Source organism: Chrysochloris asiatica, unplaced genomic scaffold (genome assembly GCF_000296735.1).
Source record: "Chrysochloris asiatica unplaced genomic scaffold, ChrAsi1.0 scaffold00435, whole genome shotgun sequence".
Lineage (NCBI taxonomy): Eukaryota > Metazoa > Chordata > Mammalia > Afrosoricida > Chrysochloridae > Chrysochloris > Chrysochloris asiatica.
In genome coordinates, this window is record NW_006408953.1 from 392,050 (window position 1) to 403,321 (window position 11,272).

Genomic DNA, 11,272 nt, shown 5'->3' on the forward strand with positions numbered 1-11,272 from the left:
GTTCCACGGCCTCTTCTGAATCCAGCTTGAACCTCTGGAAGTTCTCTGTCAATGTATGATTGCAGCCGTTTCTGTATTACCTTTAGCAAAACTTTGCTCACTTGAGATATCAAAGAGATTGTCCGATGATTTCCGCTGGGAAATTTCCACTGGGAGTGCTAAGACTAAAATAATGAAAAATAAAAAATATTCTAGCATCAAAAAATCATCTCTCATACTTTATATCTAGTATTTGCTAGACCCTGCATATGAACTGAAAACACTCTAGGAAAAAGTTCAACTTATTATAGATACACCACTGCTATCTATTCGTAGTGACCCTCTAGGAAAGAGTAACACATCTTCTTAGGGTTTAGCAGCCTCTAAATAATTATGGGAGGAGAACTTTTTACTATAGAGTGGGTTTGATCTACAAACTTTAGAGTAAATAGTCCAATGCCTAATCTACTGTGTCACTGGCAAATCTTAGACATAACAATTCCCCCAAGGAAAAAAAAAAACAGAAAACAAAAAACAAAACACTGCCTTCAAATTGATTATGACTTGTAGTGTGGTGGTAGTTATGCGCCGTGGAGTCGGTTCAGACTCATAGTAACCTGGTACAGGATTTCCTAGGCTATAAATCTTTATGGGAGCAGAAAGCCTTATCTTTCTTCCATGGAACAGCTGGTAGTTTCGAACTGCTGACCTTGTGGTTTGCAGCCTGATTTGTAACCACTACGCTACCAGAGCTCCTTATGACTCTTAATAGTGACCCTATATAGGATATACCCATTAGTAGATAAGTACTGAACTGCTAATTGCAAGGTGGATGGATTCAACCAACCAGTCACTCCTTGGAAACCTTATACACAGTCACTATGAGTTGGAACTGCCTTAGTGGCAGTTAACAGCAACAACATAGGATTCCTAATTCTATAAATCTCTATAGGATCAGGCAGCCTCATCTTACTTCTATAGAGTAGGTGATAGGTTTGAATTACTGGTCTTGCATTTACCATTCCAATGCCTAACCCATGGGATCAACAGAGCTCCTTAATTTAGATCTGTTGTTATTGTTGTAAAGTGCCATTGAACTGGTTCTGATTCATAGCAACCTTGCAGACTGCCGGTATGTTTGAACTGTCAATGCTGATGTTGCAGCACCACACCAGGATTCCTAATTTAGACTTTGTTGTTGCTGTTGAGTGCTGTCAAGTCAGTTCTGACCCATAGTGACCCTGTATAGGGTTTCTGAGGAGTTACTGGTGAGCTTGAACCACCTAACTTGTGGTTCAAATCGAACTTGCAGTCCACAGAATCATAGTCTGACTCGAATTATACAAAACTGTTGTAATTATTGGCATGATGCTTGATAAAGTAAGCATCAATAAAGGAAGGATATAAGCAGTCTCTAATCCTGATGTGACGCTGTGGGATAATGCCCTAGATCTAAAAATCAGTTTGACTCACAAGGTCAGTGGCTCAAATTCATCAGTCGATCCTCAAAAATTCTATATAGAATCACCATAAATTGGAACTGAATCAATGACACATAGCAACAACAACTAGTTCAAATGTGTACTTCATATTTTTAAGAAAACTTAGTAAGTTTCTAAACAAAATTCATATTTCATTGCAATATTTTGCAATACTATAATTCACCTTCCTTGCTTTTAATAATCTTAATTGAAGAAAAAAAAGAACAACACTAACACCCTCATTCATAGATAGACTTACTTTTATTGTTCTTATTTGTTCTTTTGTTAGGCTATAGTTGTTATGACAACAATGATTCTATTCTGACTATTAACAACTCTGTGTATAGCAGAATGAAACACTGCCAAGTCCTGTGCCATCCTCATAATTGTTAGTTTTCTCCCATTGATGCAGCCATTGTCAATATATTGAGTGTCTTCCTCTTTTTTCTAATACTCTATTTTTTGTTTAATGTTTTATTGTGAATTATGTGGTAGTTTACATGGGAGAGCATTAGCTTTACATTCATCCTATTGTATATCGTTTCATTGCCATGGTTACAATCCTCTCCATGCATCAATCATCAATCAACCAAAGAGTATACCCTACAAGTCTGCCTCTTCCCGCCCCCCGCTCCCCTGGTCGTCAGCACACAGCCCCTCTCCCTATCTGGGTCTAAAGTCCCCAGCTGCTCCATCTCTCCACGTCATCATCTCTGCCTCCATCTCTGGTGTCACTGCTTCCCTGGGTAGGGTCCCGCTCTCTGCTCTTCTCCTTTGGTGGTCCCATGGACCTCCATTCCTACACTGCAAAGCTAATCACTCCCCTCCTTTTGCTACAAAGCATCTACCTTTACATTTCCAACCCTCACAATCAGTCCTGATAAGGATTATTCACTATTGCATCACAAGTGACCTATCTGCATCTCCTTTCATCAGCCATGCCCAGACAGATTAGATACTATTCAGTGGAGATTCTACCTTTCTCCATGCCCTCTGGATCTAGGCTCCCTCTTGAAAGCTTATAAGTCAGTCACTTCTTACCTTTGTAGCCCCCCATTTTTGGATAGCCAATGTCCAAGCTGGCCATCCCTGACTACTCTGTGTATGGAAGGGATGGGAATGATCCTCGCTGTAAAGATTTGTTCCTGCTTTTGAGCTGCTACATCCATAGGTGTAGGTCAAATACATCAAATTGTATCACATTACTCAATTTTTCCTCTTCTTTCTTCTTCTAGTTGAGCTCTGATCATCCAATCATTAAAGCCAGGTGAAGTGAGTATTATCTGCAAGTATAGGTGTTCTTATACATATGTCCTCTCTTCTTATCAGCTGGATGTTTCACTCTCCACTTTAGTCCTCTGTGGCTATATCACTGACTCTGGGCCAAAAAGTCCCCAGGTCTTGCCATACTGCTGGCCAACCAGGTCTCCACCAGTTTCACAGGAGTCTATTGAACATTTTAGGGCTTAGCTCACAGCTTCATTGTTATTTTTCTATCAACTTCCCCTTACCGGTGGTAAACATGGTCACCAATCAGAACGTGTATTCCCATAGAGTGTTAATCTTAGAAGGGGTTTGCCCTGAGGGGACCTGACCACTTGCCTTGATGTCTCCTGGGTGAGCAACTTGCTTGTTCTTGTAGTAATCAGTCGGACTGCTTATATTGTTTTGTATTTTTCTTGTTGGTTTTTCTTTCAAGAATTATCTACTTATCTTCTAGCCACTCCAGGCTGGTCTGCTTGTCCTTTCAAGTGGAAATTTCCCACCTCAGAAGATTCTGGATGCTGTTCAGGATTCCACCTATGGTCTTGAGTAATGCAGAGGCTCTGCAGGAAGCCTCCTTCACTGGGCACATTGTAGCCCCGTTTTAGGTGTTCCAATCAGGCAGAAGACAGACTTACAAGCTTTCTATGGTGATATTTCTGGATTTTCCTTTCTCTCCCTCTCCAGTGTCTATTTTATAATGGTATGCCAGGGAAAACTAGATTCAAAAGACAGCCAAGCATCATAACGTTATTTACCCCCTTTACACCATTCCAACCATGTCTCAATCCTTGTATCCCAGAACCCTGTTTTTCCCAGGTTGTGCATACATCATTATTTACCTCTGTCCCACTTAGCCCATGAAAACCTGCCTAATTGTTTTCCCATTCACTTTGTTCTTCCATTACCCTCCCCCTTCTTGTGTACTGCCCCGGTCCCTAGCACCCAAACTATCCTGTGTCTATTCCCTACCCTGTGCTCCACCTTCCCCTCCCTTACTTCACCCCACTGCCTACATCCCAGTAACCAGCAAAGAACCCTCCCCCACCTTTAGTATGGGTACTTTTTCTTAGTCTTTTACAGTAGTGGTCCAATGCAGTATTTCTCCTTTTGCTGACACTCTATTTTAACAAGCATGATATCCTCCAAGGACTGGGTCTTCTTATTACCAATTTTGTTCAAAGTATGTGGGAAAATGGCTTGCCATCCTCACTGATAAGGAGAAATGTGATTGTACTACTTTTAAGGAGAACTGTTCAGTTTGTTCTTATAGCAGTCCATAGCATATTCAATATTCTTCAACATCACCACAATTTAAATGCATCAGTTTCCTAAGTCTTCTTTATTAACTATTCATATACTACATGTATATGAGACAACTGAAAATGCCATGGTTTGGGTCAGGCTCACCGTAGTCCTCAAAGTGACATATTTGCTTTTTAGCACTTTAAATAACATTTTTCTTTTCTTTATCTTTCCCCCCGCTCCCACAGGTTTTCCCATAGCAATAAATTGTTTCATTTCTTGATTGCTGCTTCCATAAGTGACGATTGTGGATGCAAGTAAAATAAAAATTTTACAACTTCAATGTTTTCCCTGTTTACCATGATGTTGTTTATTGGTCCAATTGTAAAGACATTTATTTTCTTTAGGTTGAAGTGTAATCCATACTGAAGGCTGTAGTCGTTGTTCTTCATCAGTAAGTACTCCAAGTCCACTTTGCTTTTAGCAAATAAGGTTTTGCCATCTGCATATGGCAGTTTATTAATGAGCCTCGTCCTAAACCCAATGCCATATTCTTCTCCTTATATGCCAGTTTATTAGAACATTTGCTAAGCATTCAGATTGATATGTTGAAAGGCTACAAATCCTACATACACATTTCCTAATTTCAAAACATGTAGCCTTGCCTTGTTCTGTTCTAAGGACTGCCTCTTGGTCAATGTATGGGTTCTATATTAGACAATTAATGTTCTGTAGTTCCCATTCTTCACAATGCTGTCTATAATGTGTTATGATCAAATGCCTTTGCATAGTCAAGGAAGCACAGGAAAACATCTTTATAGTACTGTCCCCTTTAGCCAAATTCCATCTGACATTCATTGACCAACATGCAGTGCTTAGAACAGAACAAAGCAAGACTGATGGTTAGCAAATGACCTGATAAATTAGTATATTAGAATAACATGGATCTGACTTGAGATTCTGGTAATTCCCTGTCTATTTATGACTGCAACCATTAAGAAATCTAAAAGGAAGAATATGCCTGGCATTCCTCAAGCTGAAACAAAATTAATAAAACATTCAATCCATAACATGCAGTATTGAAGGTTTCTTTTGTCAAAAGATTGAACAATGTTACTGTTGTAGTTGTTAAGTACTGTCCAGTGTGTTCTGACTCATAGTGACCCTGTATAGGGTTCCCAAGGAATGGTTAGTGGGTTTGAATTACTGATCTTGCAGTTAGCAGTACAGTGCTTATCCTACAATGCCACAGTACTACTCTAAGTGAGCAGAATGGAAAGCCACAAAAGAAGATGGAAGGAACACCCAGAGACATTACACCAAAAATAATTTGCCAGTGTTCAGCCATTTCAGGAAGTTGCATATAATTAAGGTGCCAGGGTACCAAAAGAAGAAGTTCCGTCTAAAGAGACTGGAAAAACAAAACAAAAAACAGTTTCCAGGAATTGATGCAATGCCAGTTGAGATTTTTCAATAAATAGATTCCACACACTCACTCTTTTACACTACAATAATTTGAAGGCAGTTACCTGACCAATCAACTTGAGGAGGTTCATGTTTGTGTCCTTGCAAAGAAAGATAATCCAGCAGTATGTAAATAATTACCAAATAATATAATTTATATCTCATAAAATTGAATTTTTTCTGAATATATGTTGCAGTAGTATATCATACTTTCATCATACTTATTCAATCTGTATGCTGAGCAAATAATCTGAGAAACCAGACTATATGAAGAAGTAAGTGACATCAATATTGGAGAAAGACTCATTAACATCTATGATAAACTGATGACATAACATTGCTTTCTGAAAGTGAATGCAAATTAAAATACGTACTGATGAAGAGTAAAGATTACAACCATGAGTGCGGATCACACCTCAATAAGGAATAGAGCAATGCTTATAAATGAAACAGTAAACATCACAATAAATAGAGAATATTTAAGTTGCCAAGGTTTTAAATTTACTTACATCCACAATCAACAGATATGGAAGCAACTGACAAGAAATCAAACAAATTATTACATTGCTAAGATCTGCTACAAAAGACCTCTTGAAAGCATCAAAAGCAAATATGTCTCATTAAGGAATATGGTGTACCTTACTTATTGTTGTTAAGTGCCAATGAATCAGTTCAAACTGACTCTGCAGTCCAGCACATGAACCCATAGCACCACACCAGGACTCCACACCTTACCTAAGCTTGTCATGCTATATTTACTATTCTTCTCTATCACCTTAATTCTAATGCTCCAATTCTTCTTTCTTCTTCCTAATTCATTGTGCAGCTTCCACATGCATTGAGGTGAGAAAATACCATGGCATTTTACCTAAGCCAGGAAGAAGAAAGTAGAATTGGAACATTAGAATTTAGGCGCTAGTGAATGATAGTGAGTATACTATTAAATGCCAGATTAACACAAATGTCTGTCTAATGCTCCTTAAAGGAGCTCTGGTAGCATAGTGGTTATGAATCAGGCTGAAAACCGCATGATCAACAGTTCGAAACTACCAGTTGTTCCGCGGGAAAAAGATGAGGCTTTCTGCTCCCGTAAAGATTTACAGCCTTGGAAACCCTGTATGGGGCCGCTATGAGTAGGAACCAACTCCACGGCACATAATAACAACAACAACAAAAACAATGCTCCTTAGGAGTCCTGGTGTGGCACTATAGGATAAGCGCTCAACCACAAAGTCATCAGCTGTTCCTCAGAAACCCTAAACAGAGTGGCCATGGATCAGAGCTGACTCAAAAGCATTTAACAACAATAGCAACAACAATGCTCCGTAAGAGGGAGGGTAGCAAAACTTTATCTCAAGTTTTTGGTTATCATCTCAGTAGGAATTAGTCACTGGAGGAGGATTTCATGTTTGGTAAAGGAGCTCTGGCAGTGTAGTGGTTACGAATCGGGCTGCGAACCTTTAGGTCAGCAGTTCGAAACTACCAGCTGTTCCATGGGAGAAAGATGAGGCTTTCTGTTCCCATAAAGATTTACAGCCTCGGAAATGCTGTATAGGGTCGCTTTGAGTTGGGACCGACTCCACAGCACATAACAACAACAACAACAACAAAGTAGGGGTTCACTGAATAAGAAGATGACCCCACTGAGAAACATAGAAAATCGTTTGTAAGAATGGAGCAGGAAGGGATTAAATCAATGGCACCTAACAAAAATAACAACAATGTAACATGTATAGGTGACTCAGTGGGGGAAAAAAAAAAAGGAAACAATGTGTATGTCATATTCAAAGTTAACTAGATGGCCAAAATGACTATAAAACATAAGCAGACAACTGATATTCTCTATTCAATATGTCAAAACTGTTAAAATTTACTCCTAATGGTATATGTGCTTTGTTGCACTTAAATGATAGGCTTTGTTTTTTGTTCTTGCAATTTAAGTCACAAAGGAAATTCACTGAAATCAAGTTTCCATGAATGTTTCCATTTTCCAAATGAGGTTTTCTATTGCTAATCATTTTTGAATGCCTGCCAGATCCCTTGGACTTTCAATTAGTAGGACAACACAGATGTCTTTATGCCATTTAACAGCTTTCAGGTGAAATAACACACCAGGCAAAAAGAATTGTCGTTCTGTATCGTGATAAAAAAAATACTGCATTTTTAATTAATCGGGAGTCCTGGTTGATGTGTGAAGCTGTGGGTTAATGTGCTGGATTGCAAAGTCAGTTTGGACCACAACGTGGGTGGTTCAAGCTCACCAGCCGCTCCTCGGAAATCCTCTACAGGGTCGCTATGGGTCAGAACCGACTCGACAGCACTTAACAACAACAAATAATGTAATAAATGAGAAGGATTTAATTTTTGTGTGTTTGTGTGAGAGAGATCAGCACATATCTAGTTAGAAAAGTGTAAACCTAATTTTGATAAAATTTAACACTTATCTATTTCCATTTTCCAAAGAAGCATTTACCTGATTTACAATGCTTCATGAATGTTCCATATACTTTTTTTTTTTTTTTTTTCAATAAATGCTTGGTTTTGCTTTCATTCACAAGATACTAGACACTAGAGGCTCCTGCTGGGGGTGGGGAGAAGCAGATCATGGAATCAAGTCAGGTTTCAGAATGGAGAAGGGACCAGGTCTAGAATGCAATGGGTAGTCAGCCAGCCCCCCAGCCCTCCCTGTTTAGTACTAAGGAGTCCCAGTGCTTGTGTGACCCTGAAGACAGGTGTCTGCTGCCTCATTTCCTGGAGGTGGAGGCACCTTCCACATCTAGGGGGACTGCACTCTACAGCTCACGCCTGATGTCAGGGGTTATCTGAGGATGGGGCTGCAGTCGGAGCAATCCCAGGAGGGACTCTTTCTGCTCGGTGGACAGGTCTGCTTTGTAGCGCTGGACCAAGGTCAGGAGGCACAGATGTCAGAGTACAGGCAGTTTGCGCTTCTCGGTCTGGAACCCCAGGAAGTGGAAGACCACGGCATCTAGCACCCGGTAGGGCAGTGCGTACTTCTTGTCCAGCAGCAATCGCAGAAAGATGCTGTTGGCACCACTGTATTCCATTTCAGCAATTTTCATCATGGCCGCGCTGGCATGTAACACAGGGATGGAGCGCTTGGTTATGACACTACCCATAATGATGACTTCCGAAGTTTACAGGTACCAGACTCACACAGTGGGATCAGTATCCCTTTAAACCAGGCTCCAGGCTTGAAAAAGCCTTCTTGAGTGCCGAGTAGATGTGGAAGTTTAATCGTTTGTATTGGGCAATGTCATCTCTCACTCGGGGAAGCAGGACAAGGTTGAAGAAGCACTGGGCCAGGCGCTCCTTCAGGTTAGAGGTGAAAATCTTGGTGGCTTGGTACATGGAGGCTTCACTCCAGGACTCAGGCTCTGTGATGTAGAGGATCTGCTACCAGTTGGCAAGTGCAGGGATGACCTTAAAAGCCTTGGGCAGTTTCCCACTGCGGTACTTCGACAACACCTCTGGGACACCTTTGTAGACGGCTATGACCCTTGGGTCCAACTGGGGCATAGGAGGGCCTGACACCTCTGACATGGCAGTATCAACCTCTGTCTGCTTCTCAGTCAGCTTCTCCATGATAATATCGGCCAGGGTGCGCCTTGCAGGAGGGTTCTTATTCATGAATATTTCAATTGCATGCTCATCCTCAGCATCCACCACCACCTCTGCCTGGTGGCCCACTCCAGTCATCGTGACAGCCTTCTCCAGGGTGGGCCACTCCTCATCCTCATCATCTAATCCATCCTGTGGCACTCCTAGCCACGTGGTGCGTTCCCTTGGAGCCGCGGGCCTGTTGCTAGTCCCATGCTCTGTCTCCAGCTCCTCCTGCTGCTGCCTCGCTTGTTGCAAAATCCATCGGGTTAGTTGAGGGCCCACATATTCTTCCTCTTCTCGGGTCCCACTGCCCCTCCGCTTTTTCCTGACCCCCGCCCGCACTGTGTCCGCAGTCAAGATCTGTTCCTCCAGAGGTGCATGTTTTTCCCGATCTTTGGTCCCATGGGCCGCCTTAAATTTGGGCATTTCTCTCGAAAAAGTTGCCAAAAACCTTCACACGTGAGGACTACAGGGGAGAAGCGGAGCGCAATGGTACAGTGAAGTGCCAGGTCCGAACGCAGCGAGAGCACACTGCCCCTCAGGATTCAGAAGCCAGGAATGCCACCAGGTTACTCCACCCCCTGGAGCTGGGTACCGGAATGCATTCACTGCCTTAAACGCTGGATTCACTATGAGGCAGCAGTCTGACTCATGCTTTCCTAGCTTCATGGACCCAGGCAAAGTGCATTCCGAAGCCGAAAGTCCGGGGTAGGAAGTTGAGCTGATGAAGTTAATGCCGGGCGAGGTCTCCAAGCTCCCATATACTATTTTTTAATCATAATTTTGTTCCTTGAAAATCTTATTGATTGATTTTCCATTGGATTTAGTATAACTTTGTAGCAAGAAAAAAAATCACATTTCCACATCAGTTCTGATTGCATTAAAGAAGATGGCATATTCACTTCACCATTCTTAGAACATGTGTAGCATTCCTATGAACCAGGCGGACATAATTCAATTGAAATATGATTTTACTAGCAATTTATTCCCTATTGGCTGCTTAATGCCTCTGATACATTCCCATAAAAAGAAACAAAAGGCATTATTGTTAAAAAAAAAAAAAAAAAAAAAAAAACATTTGGGAATATGTTTGATAGATTACATAGTTATAGTGACACAGATGCAGATTTAAAACTCCTACATTCTGGGACCTTATAATCAAGGGAGCAAAGTCATTTTTAATGAATTATTTTCTAAAATCATCCAAGAAGAATGTCTTGATAGTTTGTTTAATGAGTTGTTTTCTAGTATTGGCAAGTAAGGGTATCATTTGCACAGCAAAGTGGGTACATGGTGACATAGTTTATATAAATAATAATTGATTTTGTATTAGCACAGCAACTGGCCCATTTATTTTATTTATAATGGAAGCTGGAATCATTTGTTTCAACATCCCACGTATTCAAAAGTAGATAACAAGACATAGAAATTCTTATTTCAAAAATTAACAAAAAGAAGCAGAGTAAAACAAAACAAAAGAACTCTGGAAGCCAATAAAAATATTTTGTGAACTACAAGAGAATTGATACAATGTGTACAAACATAATAAAACAAAATAAACAGCAGATACATATAGTAAGGGATATTTACATAAACAATGTCCTCTGTCATTCTTGTTCCTACTGGGTCTTTAATAAACAGTACTGATGTGCTAATTTGAGTAAAACTCTGTATTGGCAACAAATTTCCCCTTGTTTAAGTATTTCTGATGGATTTCAGAAATGTAAATGCAATATTAAAAATTCTACCAATTACCATTAAATAAAATTAATATTTTCCGAGTATACTTTGGCTTTGATTTTGGGTCATTTTAAAGTGCAAATATTAATCTCATAATACTTTATATATGATCCATAAATATATTAACTGAACTGAAACTGCAACATTAAGAATATCATTACATTAGCCTTCACATTACTAAAATGCCTATATAAGAAATGTTACAGATAGCTGAGTATAATTTATCCTCAAATTAATAAACATATTTATTTTACATTAACCTTAATTTATTTTCAAATCAAGGGCACTGCTGTAATTACAACTATAATTAAGATTAAAAGGACAAATGTAACATCCTGAAGTAATGAAAAATATCTTAATTGATAAGAATAATAGACCAAAACAAGTTATTGAGTGAACTGACTTCTAAATAAAGGTCAGAAAATGCATTTTAGAGTTCTGTGACTATACTACAAGCATGGGTTTTTTACAACTATAAA

At 39.9% G+C, this 11,272-nt stretch overlaps 2 pseudogenes; one reads left to right on the forward strand and one right to left on the reverse strand.

The window, feature by feature from the left end:
* Positions 1-8,176: 8,176 nt before the first annotated feature.
* On the reverse strand, positions 8,177-9,479 carry LOC102827763 (annotated as a pseudogene).
* Positions 9,480-9,720: 241 nt separating this feature from the next.
* The window catches only part of LOC102828143, a 166,795-nt pseudogene continuing 165,243 nt past the window's right edge, over positions 9,721-11,272 (forward strand).